Raw genomic sequence first — 16,650 nt, 5'->3', positions numbered from 1 at the left:
GCAATCTGAAAACAAAGGAAGTAGGTTACAGTACACATGTTCGCCCACTGCTTGAATATTGCTCACCAGTGTGGGATCCGTACCAGATAGGGTTGATAGAAGAGATAGAGAAGATCCAACAGAGAGCAGCGCGCTTCGTTACTGGATCATTTAGTAATCGCGAAAGCTTTACGGAGATGATAGATAAACTCCAGTGGAAGACTTTGCAGGAGAGACGCTCAGTAGCTCGGCAAGGGCTTTTGTTGAAGTTTCGAGAACATACTTTCACCGAGGAGTCAAGCAGTATATTGCTCCCTCCTACGTATATCCCGCGAAGAGACCATGAGGATAAAATCAGATAGATTAGAGCCCACAAAGAGGCATACCGACAATCTTTCTTTCCATGAACAATACGAGACTGGAATCGAAGGGAGAACCAATAGAGGTACTCAAAGTACCCTCCGCCACAGACCGCCAGGTGGCTTGCGGAGTATGGATGTAGATGTAGATGTAGATGTAGACATTGTTCGTGTCTTGATAAGGGAAAATCTGATGTGTAATTGGTTCTTCTTTGTCGCGTCATTGTTGCGAAACCAGGTGAAGGGCTTAATGCTGTTGATGTTGAGAACCCGCATCGAGGAAGGCACGATGATGAGGAATAAGTTCTGGAAATCCAGCTGGATTATTTACAAATTCATTATCTTCGATACCTTCCGTTTTCTATACTTCGTTATTGTATCACATGCGTCGTCGCTTGATTGCGTAAAGGCCTTGGGACCTTCTTGCAAAATACGACAATAGTTCGTAGCAGTGATTCTTACATTAATATGGCAATAATACAATTCCGTGAAGGTGCTAGCGATGGATAAACAACCTTGTAGTGAATGATGTGCACCAGACGGCTGCTGCACTTCCACTGAAGGAGTCTGGTGGAAGACACTTGTAGTCTGTGTGTGTGTGTGTGTGTGTGCGTGTGTGTGTTTGTGTGTGAAATCTTATGGGACTTAACTGCTAAGGTCATCAGTCCCTAGTCTTACACACTACTTAACCTAAATTATCCTAAGGACAAACACACACACCCATGCCCCAGGGAGGACTCGAACCTCCGCCGGGACCAGCCGCAGAGTCCTATGACTGCAGCGCCTAGACCGCTCGGCTAATCTCACGCGGCAGACACTTGTTGCCTAAAAATCCGGTAAACAATCTCTAATTTCTCTACAAAAACCCACTTACGTCAACGGCTTAGCCATGCACTCACAGATTGTAAGCGAATTTCAACCGTGTAATACTAACACTTAAATCATTTTGGTCCCTAGCCTCCTTAGTAAGGGATGACTATGCTTGTAATGGTTACGTTTGAATCGAAATGGAAACGTAATTAGGTTTGCAGTATGATGAATCCATTAAGGATTAAGTTTGGATAGAACTTGAAATGTAATTAGTTTTGGCATATGACGTACCCGCTAAATTTCAGCTGCACGGTTAATCACGCACATCTGAAGGCTGTAAATTAAACTTAACACCTAGGGATTACAGTTATGAACAATTAAATTGGAACGATCGCATGAATAACGTTGTGGTGACAGCAAACCAAAACGGTTTGAATCAGTTATCGTTGAGAGGGGCTTAGCTTTTCCCACCTGATATTGGCGGCGAGGTGGACCGTGAAAATATTACGTGCAGATCCGACTGAAGAACCAACAAGAATTTGATCTGTTAATACGTTGGGAAAATCTACATTGTCACAAAACTGAGATTTATTGGCAGAACATTCAGGAAATGTAGATCTACTAGCTCCTACTGGCTACACTACGCTTCTGCACCATTTTCTGGATTATTATCGTGCAGTGTGGGACCCGCAACAGTTAGGGTAGACGGAGGACATGCAAAAAGTTTAAAGAAGAGCATCTCGTTTTGTATTATCAGGAACTAGGGACGAGAGTTCCACGAATATGATACGGGAATCGAGGTGACAATCATTAAAACAAAGACGTTTTTCGTTGAGGCCAGATTTTGAGATGACATTTCAATCACCAACTTTATCCTCAGAGCGTGAAAATACTTTATTGCGGCCCACATGTATAGGCAGAAATGACCATCGTAATAAAATAAGAGAAATCAGAGCTCGCTTGGAAAAATTTAAGTGTTCGTTTTTCCCTCACGTTGTTCGAGAGAGGAACGGTAGAGAAACACTTGAAGGTGTACGATGAAACCTCTGCCACGCACTTAACTGTGAACTGCAGAGTAATCGTTTGCGTTTAAATACACGCGCAGATGGTCCGTGCGAGTGGGCGTAACGGTGGTTATTACGCTAGCCTATAATCTGGCCTCCAAAAGCAAAACGAGGATAATGGAATGTAGTCAAATTAAATCGGGTGATGCTGAGGGAATTAGATTAGGAAATGAGACACTTAAAGTAGTAAAGGAGTTTTGCTATTTAGGGAGTAAAATAACTGATGATGGTCAAAGTAGAGAGGATATAAAATGTAGACTGGCAATGGCAAGGAAATCGTTTCTGAAGAAGAGAAACTTGTTAACATCGAGTATTGATTTAAGTGTCAGGAAGTCGTTTCTGAAAGTATTTGTATGGAGTGTAGCCATGTATCGAAGTGAAACATGGACGATAACTAGTATGGACAAGAAGAGAATAGAAGCTTTCGAAATGTGGTGCTACAGAAGAATGCTGAAGATGAGGTGGGTAGATCATGTAACTAATGACGAGGTATTGAATAGGATTGGGGAGAAGAGAAGTTTGTGGCACAACTTGACTAGAAGAAGGGATCGGTTGGTAGGACATGTTTTGAGGCATCAAGGGATCACAAATTTAGCATTGGAGGGCAGCGTGGACGGTAATAATCGTAGAGGGAGACCAAGAGATGAATACACTAAGCAGATTCAGAATGATGTAGGTTGCAGTAGGTACTGGGAGATGAAGAAGCTTGCACAGGATAGAGTAGCATGGAAAGCTGCATCAAACCAGTCTCAGGACTGAAGACCACAACAACAACAACAAACAACATATGCTGGCCTCAACAACGGGATTTGGCTTGACAGGTGACTGTGTGTTAAGTCGCGCGGTGAAGTTGAATCTATATTGGTGCTGATATTCAAGTGGCACTGATTATACGAAATTGTTTCTCAGAAAATGAGGCAGCTTGGACAAATTAATGTTATCTGATTTGCCGGCCGCGGTGGCCGAGCGGTTCTAGGCGCGTCAGTCCGGAACCGCGCGACTGTGCTACGCTCGCAGATTCGAATCCTGCATCGGACATGGATGTGTGTGATGTCCTTAGGTTAGTTAGGTTTAAGTAGTTCTAAGTTCTAGTCCCCTAGAACTGATGACCTAAGATGTTAAGTCCCATAGTGTACAGAGCCATTTGAACCATTTTTTTGTTAGCTGAATTTTGTTGGACTGGATGTGGCCGAGAAAAGATTGCGTCATGCTTGCATTGGTCACTGTAGTATGGCGTATAACTACTTTTGTTTTGTGTGCTTTGCTGACCGCCCCAGTTAATCTGATATTGCTAAAGTGGATAAGCTGGGAGTCATGTAGCTCAATGTAAATTTTGAACTGTCTCCAATAAGTGGAAGAAACCTGCGGTGACTGGATTTTGAACGTCCTTGTAGTTGAATATAAAATTAATTTTACTATTCGTCCTTGTAGTTGAATATAAGATTAATAGGAAATTTGTCGTAACGACTATGGGACCAAGTTACTGAGGTCATCGGACCCTAGGCTTACACACTAATTAAACTAACTTTTGCTAAGGACAACACACACACTCATGCCCGAGGGAGGACTCGAACCTCCGACGGGGTGATGCGCGCGAACCCTGAGGCGACGCCTAGACCGCACGGCTACCTCGCGTGGCTGGAAATCAATAAAAAATTAATTTTACTATTTGTCCTTGTTACTTAAGGTGTTAAACATTCAGTTCGCTGAAACTTTCTTTGTTTTCGCCATTTGAGTAATCCCGCATTTCAGTGAAATTGCCTTGCATGTACTTTTTATGGTGGCAGTCGTTGTAGAGTTTTAATTGTGTAACAGTGCTTTCCATTTAATTAATTAATAGCTTTCAGCTGATTAGTCCTTGTGTTTCATGTAGTTATGTTTGTGTGCTGTAAAACTGTTTCGTTGTTATGAGTGTACGTTGATTAAACATTTTATAAGTTTTTTGTTCTTAAATGTAGTAAGTCGACTACTACATAATGTTGCCAAAAAGTAATCGTTATAAAAAATTGCACTACCTTCCGACCCCTACGATCGCCTTCTGTGTGTTCTGTTATCGAATTCCCTTCGCAATTGTAATAGGTCATCTACTTATCTTTTGATTAAAGACTTTTGTTAAAACGCCATTTGCGTATTCTGATATCTTTTTTTTAAATTTTCTTCAGCAATATTGAAAAGTTTGTCTGTTGATGTTTTATTTTTAAAAAATTGTAACTGTACGTTAAACAGTTATCAGTTGTGCGATATTCAAGGCAAATAAATGAATTCGTTGCAGTTTCCGTATAATGATATCATTTTTTTAGTTTTCTTCAGCAATTTTGAAAAGTTTGTATGTTGATTTTTTATTTAATAATTTTTGTAGCTGTATGTTGAACAGTTATCAGTTGCGCGATATTCCAGGCAAATATATGAATCCCTTGCAGTTTCCACTCCATTCCGTAACTTGTTCAGAAGTCATTTCCTTTTGTTATCTTCATAGAAAGGGTTAACTTGGGCTTCACAAAAGCGCTATAGCTTAAGTGTCTTTTGGGGTTGTCTACATCTACATCTACATCATACTCCGAAAGCCACCTAGTGGTGTGTGGCGGAGGGTACTTTCCGTACCACTATCTGATCCCTCCAACCCAGTTCCACGCGCGAATAGTGCGTGGGAAGAATGATTGTCAGTAAGCCTCGGTATTGGCTCTGATTTCCCTAATTTTCTCCTCGTGGTCAATACGCGAGGTGTATGTGGGGGGAAGTAATATGTTGTCTAACGCCTCCTGAAAAGTGCTGTACCGAAATTTCAATAGTAAATCTCTCCATGATGCACAACATCTCTCTTGTAATGTCTGCCAGTGGAGTTTATTTAGTATCTCCGTAACGCTCTCTCTCCAGCTAAACGATCCCGTGACGAAACGCGCCGCTCTTCGTTGGATCTTCTCTATCAGTCCTACCTGATAGGGATCCCACGTAGATGAAACGGGCGAACAAGAGCCTTAAAAGCCACTTCATTCTTGGATGAATTACATTTCCTTAAGATTCTTCCGATGAATCTGAGTCTTGTGACTCCTTTCCCACTACCTGTTTTACATGGTTATTTACATTTACATTTACATTTATACTCCGCAAGCCACCCAACGGTGTGTGGCGGAGGGCACTTTACGTGCCACTGTCATTACCTCCCTTTCCTGTTCCAGTCGCGTATGGTTCGCGGGAAGAACGAATGTCTGAAAGCCTCCGTGCGCGCTCTAATCTCTCTAATTTTACATTCGTGATTTCCTCGGGAGGTATAAGTAGGGGGAAGCAATATATTCGATACCTCATCCAGAAACGCACCCTCTCGAAACCTGGCAAGCAAGCTACACCGGCGATGCAGAGCGCCTCTCTTGCAGAGTCTGCCACTTGAGTTTGTTAAACATCTCCGTAACGCTATCACGGTTACCAAATAACCCTGTGACGAAACGCGCCGCTCTTCTTTGGATCTTCTCTATCTCCTCCGTCAACCCGATCTGGTACGGATCACACACTGATGAGCAATACTCAAGTATAGGTCGAACGAGTGTTTTGTAAGCCACCTCCTTTGTTGACGGACTACATTTTCTAAGGACTCTCCCAATGAATCTCAACCTGGTACCCGCCGTACCAACAATTAATTTTATATGATCATTCCACTTCAAATCCTTCCGCACGCATACTCCCAGATATTTTACAGAAGTAACTGCTACCAGTGTTTGTTCCGCTATCATATAATCATACAATAAAGGATCCTTCTTTCTATGTATTCGCAATACATTACATTTGTCTATGTTAAGGGTCAGTTGCCACTCCCTGCACCAAGTGCCTATCCGCTGCAGATCTTCCTGCATTTCGCTACAATTTTCTAATGCTGCAACTTCTCTGTATACTACAGCATCATCCGCGAAAAGCCGCATGGGACTTCCGACACTATCTACTAGGTCATTCATATATATTGTGAAAAGCAATGGTCCCATAACACTCCCCTGTGGCACGCCAGAGGTTACTTTAACATCTGTAGACGTCTCTCCATTGATAACAACAAGCTGTGTTCTGTTTGCTAAAAACTCTTCAATCCAGCCACACAGCTGGTCTGATATTCCGTAGGCTCTTACTTTGTTTATCATTCGACAGTGCGGAACTGTATCGAACGCCTTCCGGAAGTCAAGAATAATAGCATCTACCTGGGAGCCTGTATCTAATATTTTCTGGGTCTCATGAACAAATAAAGCGAGTTGGGTTTCACACGATCGCTGTTTCCGGAATCCATGTTGATTCCTACATAGTAGATTCTGGGTTTCCAAAAACGACATGATACTCGAGCAAAAAACATGCAATAAAATTCTACAACAGATCGACGTCAGAGATATAGGTCTATAGTTTTGCGCATCTGCTCGACGACCCTTCTTGAAGACTGGGGCTACCTGTGCTCTTTTCCAATCATTTGGAACCTTCCGTTCCTCTAGAGACTTGCGGTGCACGGCTGTTAGAAGGGGGGCAAGTTCTTTCGCGTACTCTGTGTAGAATCGAATTGGTATCCCGTCAGGTCCAGTGGACTTTCCTCTGTTGAGTGATTCCAGTTGCTTTTCTATTCCTTGGACGCTTATTTCGATGTCAGCCATTTTTTCGTTTGTGCGAGGATTTAGAGAAGGAACTGCAGTGCGGTCTTCCTCTGTGAAACAGAGGTCGCGTTGAATAGTTACGCCTAGATGTTATACGGCAGACGCTGTCTGCAGCTGTTTGTCATCAATAGTGCAGCTGTACAGTAGTGGATTTCTTTTCCTCTGTATGCGCAATATGTTACATTTATGTACGTTCAGAGTCAACTGCCATAGTCTGCACCATTCAGCGTTGCTACTTTGGTATAAACAACTGCATCATCTGCGAATAGCCTTAAAGAGCATCCGACGCTTTCTACTAGATCATTTGTATATATTGTGAACTGCAACAATCCTATCATACTTCCCTGTGGTACTCTGGATATTACATTTACACCTGTCAATTTAGTTCCGTTAAGAGTGACTTGTTGAGTTTCGCGGCTTAATAGAACACAAGTTCTGCTATCAAAACATTGTAGTATATATATAGGTTCCAAAAAAGTGTGCCGGCTAGTGTGGCCGAGCGGTTCTAGGCGCTTCAGCCTGGAACCGCGTGACTGTTACGGTCACAGGTTCGAATCCTGCCTCGGGCATGGATGTGTGTGCTGTCCTTAGGTTAGTTAGGTTTAAGTAGTCCTAAGTTCTAGGGGACTGATGACCGCAGATGTTAATTCCCATAGTGCTCAGAACCATTTGAACCAAAAAAGCGTCGAATACTTTGAGAGGTGGTAGTACTCATTGAAACAAGAAAAAAAAATACAGTTAACTTGGGTCCCGAAACGCATACTTTCCGAGATAAACACGTGTTTACTGGAAGGGCTGCGCGATGCTTGGATGAAGCACAGGCGTTACCTTGGCGCTCCGTGAAACGGGTTGCAGGGTATTATGATGTCACGTACCAGTCAGTTGTCTGTTTCGAGCCGAGTCGTAGGCTACGTTAGTTTTCGTGGTGTTTTTGTGCCTTATTGTACAGTACTGTCAACTCTGCGTGTGTATCGTGGTGTTTTATCATCCTCCAAACGCGTTTACTGTTACTATGCTGTTTTACGTAGAAATGGTGTAGTACGTCTGCATTTACTTTACAAGTAAACTGTGGTCCCAACTGCTGCTCCAATTTTTGCTGCAGATGCGCCAGAACCATACACCGAACACGATGACCCTCCGTCTCGATAGTGCAACGTGTCCGTCCGGAGTCCGGTCTTCTCGCGACTGTACATTCTCATGACCACCGCTGCTGGCCGTCATGTACATTGGTTACATTCCTGCAAGGTTATCCCGCTGTATCGCGGAAAACACATCCATCTTCTCGTAGCCCTGTTAAATGACCTTGTTCATACTCAGTGAACTGTTGATAAGGGCCTCTTCGTCATCTTACAGGCATTCCTTACCAACATCAGATCACCACGTCCCACCTCAAGTGTAACTAACGCTCGCGACCGTTACTACTCGTATTTCAGGCTGCATCATCATAGTTGTACTACAAGAGCGACTCTTACGTGACCGACGCGGAATTTGAATAGATATGATATTTCCGATGTAGAAACACGTGTACGTACTTTGGTTTGTATCGCTCAACACCTTCTTCGTGATGCGCTTTTGTTTTTTCGTCAGTGGATGGGCATAATGTTTCTTTTGTTACTGATTAATTATCGGCTGTATACCCAGCACCAATTTGACGAGTTCCCAAGGATACATTTTCTAATAGTAATTTTAAATCATTTATCAAATAATGTATGTTGTTCTCCCCATTCCATGTTGTCCTGCTAGAGAACGAGCCGAGAGTATTGAAAACATTGAAACTTCCTGGCAGATTAAAACAGTGTGCTGGACCGAGACTCGAACTCGAGACCTTTGCCTGTCGCGGGAAAGTGCTCTACCAACTTTTTTTTTTTGTTAACATAAATGAGTATACAGTCTCACCATCAGCAGCAAACTTTTTTTTTATTTTTGTTTGGGAGCACAGGAGAAAGAAAAACAAAGAGGCTGCAGATAGAGAGCTATGTGTGAAAAGGATAAACATGTGTAAGGAGAAAAAAAACTTAGAAGAGGAGGAGAAAAGAGAAGTGAAATAAAATATGAATACTTTCCGCGCCATGCTCCACTTTGGCGCTCCATCAGAACAAAATGCATTCTATCATTGACCATTGAAGGGGGGTTGGCGAAAATACTCTGTAAATAGTTCCCGAAAGTGGCCCGATAGTGTCGATGTCGGCGAAGGGTGTGGTGATGTACTTGGAGGCGTATCCAAAAGTCCGCCGGATCGACGATGTCGTCCCGGAAGAGGTAGTTGACAGCCATGCCACTGATCCATGTGAGGGCGTGCCACTTAGCCGATGGAAAGTAGGTCGTGTCGGGATATATCATCATGGTAGGAGAAACGTGATGTCGTGGTATTCGGAGGTAGAAAGCCACAATCTTCTGTACGAGGGTCCAGACAGCTGCTGCTGGCCCACACTCAAAATGATGTAAATCTGTATCTTCGACATTGCACTTGAGGCACCGGGGTGAGTCCACCAGTGCGATGCGATGCAGTTTCTGTCTTGTAGTATACTTGCCGTTGACGAGAAGGTACCACATAGAGGTGGTGTCAGTGGTGTGATATGGTTGGTGGATCGTTTTCCAAACTGTAGACCATGAAACCTGGGGGTGACGTGTTTCGACGGGGTTGCGGGGTGGAGATTTTCGGAGAAGGCGGTAGATGTCGCGGGTGGTCGTCTTCCTGGTCGTGGGGAACTCGGTGCATATGTAGCTGTACTCCAAAAAGAAACGGCCGATATGTGACATCGGAGGTGGGATGTGTGCCAGAGACGTCGGTGCGAGCTCGGTGGTCAACATTCCAGTAAAACTAGCATTTTGGCTTTTCCATAACCGGAGCATAGTATTGGTGTGAAGTGCCGTAGTCCTGGCTCTCACATTAACCAGATCGAGACCACCATCCCGCTTCGGTAAGGTGAGAGCTTCATACTGGATTTTGAAGATGTGTCCAGAACAAATGAAATAGCCGAAAGCCGCCTGTAATCTGGCCGCCATTGTCGCAGTGATGGGCAGAATCTGCGCTATATGGGGTCTCCGGGCTGCCAGATGGGTATTGGTGACTCTCTGGCACATAGTCAGCGGGCGTAGTATGTGATTTTGTATGCTGGCCCGGATTCGTTGCAGCAGCGCCCGAAAATTGATCGCCGAGGTGCGGCGAATGTCTCGCGTGTACCCCAATCCGAGACAACGAAGGGTGTCCACCAGTTGAAATGGGACTACGCTGTCTGCGGGAAGGCCGCGGCCGATCTTCATGGCGCATGATTTTGCCACGTTCATAGCGCTCCCTGCCCCTGCACTGTAACGGGTAATCCACTGCATCGCAGCTTGTACGTCGGCCGCTGAACGTACGACGAGGGCCAAGTCGTCCGCGTAAGCTCGGCAGCGGAACATATGATCCCGGATTGGAATACCCGCCAAACGTCGCCGTAATCCGCAAATGAGTGGTTCCATCGCAATGGCATAAAGCATCGTCGACAAAGGGCAACCCTGCCGTACTGAGCGTTCAATCCGTATAGGTTCTGTAAGTCTGTCGTTGACGAGAAGTCTGGACGTTGCTCCACGAAGGAGCCGCATAATCACTTGCGTGAACGTCGGGGGAATTGCCATTCGGTCCATCACTGCAATGAGGAATGCATGATTGACGCGGTCAAACGCTTGTTTGAAGTCGATGGAGATTAAAGCGCCTGGCAGTCGCGAGTGTGTTGCCACAGCGATCACATCTCGATATTCACTGAGGGCTGTCTATATATTACGATCGCCACCTAAAGATGTTTGTTCGTGGGAAACAATGTCTCGTAAGACATGTTTGAGTCGCACTGCTAGAAGGCGTGTGATAATCTTGAAGTCGGAATTGAGTAACGTGATCGGCCGATAACTGTCGGGTCGTGTTCCTCCTGCGGGTTTCGGGACTGGTACAAGTAAGCCTTCCATGAACATTGGTGGCGGGTTCGCCGCGCCGGACAAAAGTTCCCAGTACATGTCCCTCCATCGTGGCATCATCAAATCTTGGTAGGTTCTGTGAAATTCGAGAGGTAAACCATCCGGGCCGGGAGATCAATTCAGAGACCCTTTGGCCACAGCACCTTGGACGTCGTCGGTGGTCACTTCAGAAGTCAGGAGGGTTGCAGCTGCTGCGCTTAGAGTCCCAAGTGTCTCCTGGGCAACCTCAGCAATGGCCTCTGCACCGGCAGGTACTTCTTGATAGAATAGTCTATAGTGCGTTGTGAATGCATCCGCAATGGTAGCTTGCGAAGTCAGCCGTCGTCCATCAGGTAAGTCTAAAGTTGTCATTAAAGCCTGTCGGCGTCGACGAACATTTTGAATAATATGATGCATAGAAGGTTCTTCACCGTTAATCCTGTCTTGGCTGCGTGCTCGTACAATAGCTCCCTCTATACGGCACCTGGTCAAGGTTAAAATCTTTGCCTTGATGCGTTGAGCTTGTTTTAGACGATCCGGGGATGGAGGATGATCCATGAGTTCACGAAGAGCGCTATAGTAGAAATCAGTTGTGTGGTGATTAAACCTGGTTTTGGCTCTGCCATAGTGTGTCAATGTGCGTCGGATGGCAAGTTTGGCGCACAGCAACCACCACTGCAGTGTGGTCTCGTAATGCATAATGCGTTGAACACAGGTGTGCCACGTGTCGGTGAGCTGTTGTCGACATTCAGGGTCCCGCAGTAGCGCGACATTGAGTTTCCAAGGTCCTGCACTGCGCCATATAGACTGTCGACGTAGGTTCATGGTACAGATGTAGATGTCATGATGCGAAAAGGCAGACTGCCAACGTTCCGCGTCGAGGAGAACTGATTTCAGAGCGTCAGAGATGTATATTCTATCAAGTCGGCTGGCGGAGTGGCTCGTGATGTGTGTATACCCAGGGCGGTCGCCGTGTACCACTCGCCAAGTATCGAGGAGACGAAGGCGGCGGACGAGGAAACGAAGTTCCGGACATGTGGTGAAATGGGGGTATTGGTCTGTGCACTCGAGAACACAGTTGAAATCTCCACCTACGATGAGATGATCGTATCGGCCGAGGAATAAAGGCGTGATATCTTCTGCGTAGAACTGGGAGCGATCCCTCCGTTTATCAGTGCCCGATGGGGCGTAGAGATTTTTGATTTTGAGTTCTTCAACTGTTATGGCCACCCCTCGCGCCGTTGGGAGGTATGCGACATCGAAAACTGCAATCCCTTCTTGTAGGAGGATGGCTGCGCCTGTGTGTTCCATAGCTGCAGGGGCGGCGTACGTCTCATATCCATAACACCCAGTCCAAGTTGCTGTCCTCAGTTCTTGTAACAGGGCGATGTCGATGTCTGCTGCTCTTAGCGTGTCATGGAGCAGTTGAAGTTTAGCGTGGGAGCCGATATTATTAGTATTGATAGTAGCCATTCGGTACGCCTGATGGGAGATCCGTGCTGCAGATAGGTTCGTAGCTGGTGAAGATTGTTGTGGTGGACGCTGGAAGTCCATAGAAGTCGCAGGAGTCGCCGTAGAAACTTACCCCATTTTAGTGTTGGTCTAACGGAAAAATGTCCGACAGGTTTGACATCGGCGAGAGGTGGCAGCGCTGTCCGAGTCGGCTCCATTGCGTCGGTGACAACAGGCGTGCTGTGTTCCATGGCTTCTGGGCGCGGGGCTTGCGCACGATCTCTGTTGGACGGTTCACCGTCTTGTGGATGACGCGTCTCCGTGTTATCGTGTTCTCTGTCAGAGTGATGTGCCATCTCTTCGTCCTGCGGAGGGGGCTCAATGGTCGATTCTGATGTCTTGCGGCGTTTTTTTTTTTTCGTCGTTTGGGCGACATCTGCTTTCGGCAATGAGTTTCGGTGTCTGAGGAAGGAAGATATTCACGTCGTTCCGGTACAAGAGCCGCGGGTGCTATGATGCGGTCGTCATTCTCCAGAACATTCTCATTGGTATCCTTGTGATCTTCTAGCGTGGGTGTGTCCGGCTGTTGGACATGTTCACGGGCGGCATCGCCGGTGTCAAGGTGCTGGGACGCCTCCGGGTGTATCGGACCAGAGAGACGCTCATGAACCGCGTCTTGTGTGGGCTGGACGTGCAGTGTCGCCGCATAGGTGACTGGAAGGGTGGTCGTGGTTCTGTCGGTGTTCGTATCGTCGGGCCTTAGTTGTGTGATGCGGCGTTGCAGGCATTCATTACGGACGTGGCCTTCTTTGCCACAACCGAAACATGTTCGAGGTTGTCCGTCGTAAATGACCACCGCATGGCAGCCGCCGATAGAAATGTACGATAGAACGTGCCGTTTGAGATCGATTCGGACTTGTCTCACACCATTAAGCACCGGATACGTCGTAAACTGTGCCCATGTCTCGGCTACGTGGCTCTGGACTTTTCCGAACGGGCTTAGAGCCGTGATGACTTCATCTTCAATTCACCTCGAAAGGCAGTTCGAATACACGGATCGTCCGAAGGCCAAGTCCTGCATGGTCGACATCCACAGGCCCGACGTTCCCGTCGGAGTGCCGAAATTTTAGTCCATGTCGCGTCCTTTGAATAATCTCGATGCAGGCAGCGTCGGAAGTCATCTTAACATAAACGACACTGATAATGATCGCCGGACGTGGTGGTCTCGCGGTTCTAGGCGCGCGGTCCGGAACCGTGCGACTGCTACGGTCGCAGGTTCGAATCCTGCCTCGGGCATGGATGTGTGTGATGTGCTTAGGCTAGTTAGGTTTAAGTAGCTCTAAGTTCTAGGGGACTGATGACCTCAGCAGTTGAGTCCCATAGTGCTCAGAGCCATTTGGCAATGATCGATAGGTGTATGCCGATGTGCTCGTCACGGGGGATCTTCACGTCTTCGCGTAGGAAGCGTTCGACGGCCAGTGCTTTGGGTCGTGCGTATTCATTTGAGAAGGTGAACTTAAGAGTGTCCTTCCTGTAAGAGTTAGCCATTAGAGCTTGTTCGACTGAGAAGCGCGGTGACGACGAAGTAAACAAAACACTCCGCGCGCGCAGCGGCGCTGACGGCCGAGCGCCGTGCGCACTGCTGGCCTGCCGAACGCAGACTGACCGTTACTACTCGTATTTCAGGCTGCATCATCATAGTTGTACTACAAGAGCGACTCTTACGTGACCGACGCGGAATTAGAATAGATATGATATTTCCGACGTAGAAACACGTATACGTACTTTGGTTTATATCGCTCAACACCTTCTTCGTGATGCGCTTTTGTTTTTTCGTCAGTGGATGGGCATAATGTTTCTTTTGTCACTGATTAATTATCGGCTGTATACCCAGCACCAATTTGACGAGTTCCCAAGGATACATTTTCTAATAGTAATTTTAAATCATTACTAAATAATGTATGTTGTTCTCCCCATTCCATGTTGTCTTGCTAGAGAACGAACCGAGAGTATTGAAAACATTGAAACTTCCTGGCAGATTAAAACAGTGTGCTGGACCGAGACTCGAACTCGAGACCTTTGCCTCTCGCGGGCAAGTGCTCTATCCAACTGAGCTACCCAAGTACGACTCACGCCCCGTTCTCACAGCTTTACTTCTGCCAGTACCTCGTCTCCTACCTTCCAAAAGTAAAGCTGTGAGGACGGGGCGTGAATCGTGCTTGGGCAGCTCATTTGGTAGAGCACTTGCCCGCAAAAGGCACAGGTCCCGAGTTGGAATCTCGGTCCGGCACACAGTTTTAATCTGCTAGGAAGTTTCATATCACCGAACACTCTCTGCTGCAGGGTGAAAATCTCATTCTGGATTGAAAACATTGTTGAAAAGCTCTGCCATGTACCTCTTGATGTAGAGAGATATATTATGTGTCCGTGAAGAACAGTAGAAAGCATTCTGGCTGATAGCAAGGTTTCTTTGACGCTTACTGGTATGCGGACATTGCAGCAGCAGAAGGAACCGCAACTTCTGCAACTTTATTGGGGGCAGTCTTCGCTCGTATACATTATCTTCAGGCGAAGTTCCCAGTCTCTCGGTGTCTTTTGATGGTAGTAACGAAGATGGGACGACTTGAATCCGTCTACCCGAGAATCATTCCACATACTATTCTGATGCTGTTGATGACTTCCTACATAAATTAATACCAAGTCACTAATTCCTCATTAGTAAATTGTGTTGTACTCCCTACAAACTTTAATGCATTACTAACGATTCTACTATGTGTATTCTACAGGCAGTATACTGAAAATGAGTTGCAGAATTTCTCATAACATATACCTCTTCTTGATTACTCTGCTATCCACAATAAAGTGCCTGGCAGACCGTCAAATGAAACACCTTCAAACTGTCTATCTACCGTTCCACTCTCGGAAGGCGCGCGGGAAAAACAAGCATTTAAATTTTTCTGTGGGAGCCCTGATTTCTCTTAATTTATAGTGATTATCATTTCTCCCTACGTAGGTCGGTGGCAACAGAATGTTTTCCCACTTGGAGGAGAAAACTGGTGATTGAAATTTCATGAGAAGATCCCGTCGAAACGGAAAACTCCTTTGTTTTAATGATGAGCCACTCCAATTCACGTATCATGTCTATGACACTATCTCCCTTGTTTCGCGATAGTGCAAAACGAGCCGCCCTTCTTTGAACTTTTTCGATGTCATTCGTCAGTCCCACCTGATGCGGATCCCACACAGCACTGCAATACTCCAGAATAGGGGGGACAAGCGTGGTGTAAGCAGTCTCGTTAGTAGACCTGATGCACCTTCTAAGTGTTCTGCCAATGAATCGCAGTCTTTGGTTTACTCTACCCACAACATTATCTATGTGATCGTTCCAAATTAGGTTATTAAGCCTTAAGTATATAGTTGAATTTATAGCCTTACCATTTGTGTGACATATCGCGTAATCGAAATTTAGCGGAATTCTTTTAGTAGTCACGTGAATAACTTTACACTTTTCTTTATTCAGGGGCAATTGCTACTCTTCACACCATACAGGTATCTTATCTAAATTATTTTGCAGTTCGTTTTAGTCATCTGATGACTTTAAAAGACGGTAAATGACAGTATCATCTGCAAACAATCTAAGACGGCTACTCAGATTCTCTCCTATGTCGTCAACATAGATCAGGAAAAATAGAGGGCCTATAACACTTCCTTGGGGAACGCCGGATATTACTTCTGTTTTACTGGATGACTTTCCTTGTATTACTACGAACTGTGACCTTTCTGACAGGAAATGAAGAATCCAGTCACATAACTGTTATTCATACTCGTACATCAGCTGTTGTATTACACATTCTTGTGAATCTTGAAAGAAATTTTTGATTGTTGTACCATCCCCTATCGATAGCACTTATTACTTGATGAGTATAAAGAGCTAGTTGTGTTTCACAAGACCCATATTTTCTGAAACCGTGCTGACTATGTGTCAATAAATCGTTTTCTTCGAGGTACTGCATAATGTTCGAACACAGTACATGTTCCAACATCCTACTGCAAATCGACGCTAGTGATATAGGCTTGTAATTCAGCGGTTTACTCCTACTTCCCTTTTTGGGTATTGATGTGATTTGAGCGATTTTCCAGTCTTTGGGTACGTACCTTTCTGTGAGTGAGTGGTTGTATATAATTGCTAAATATGGATCTATTTTATCAGCATACTCTGAGAGGAACCTGACTGGTATACAATCTGGACCGGAGGCCTTGCCTTCATTAAGTGATTTAAGCTGCTGTGCTACACCGAGGATATCTACTTCTACGTTTCTCATCTTGGCAGTTGTTCTTGATTGGAGTTCAGGAATATTTACTTCGCCTTCTTTGGTGAAGGAGTTTCGGAAAACCGTGTTTAATATCTCTGCTTTAGTGGCACTGTCATGAGTGACTTCA

This window comes from Schistocerca serialis, chromosome 1, assembly GCF_023864345.2.
Source record: "Schistocerca serialis cubense isolate TAMUIC-IGC-003099 chromosome 1, iqSchSeri2.2, whole genome shotgun sequence".
In the NCBI taxonomy this organism is placed as follows: Eukaryota; Metazoa; Arthropoda; class Insecta; order Orthoptera; family Acrididae; genus Schistocerca; species Schistocerca serialis.
Note: the sequence above shows the minus strand (reverse complement) of the source record.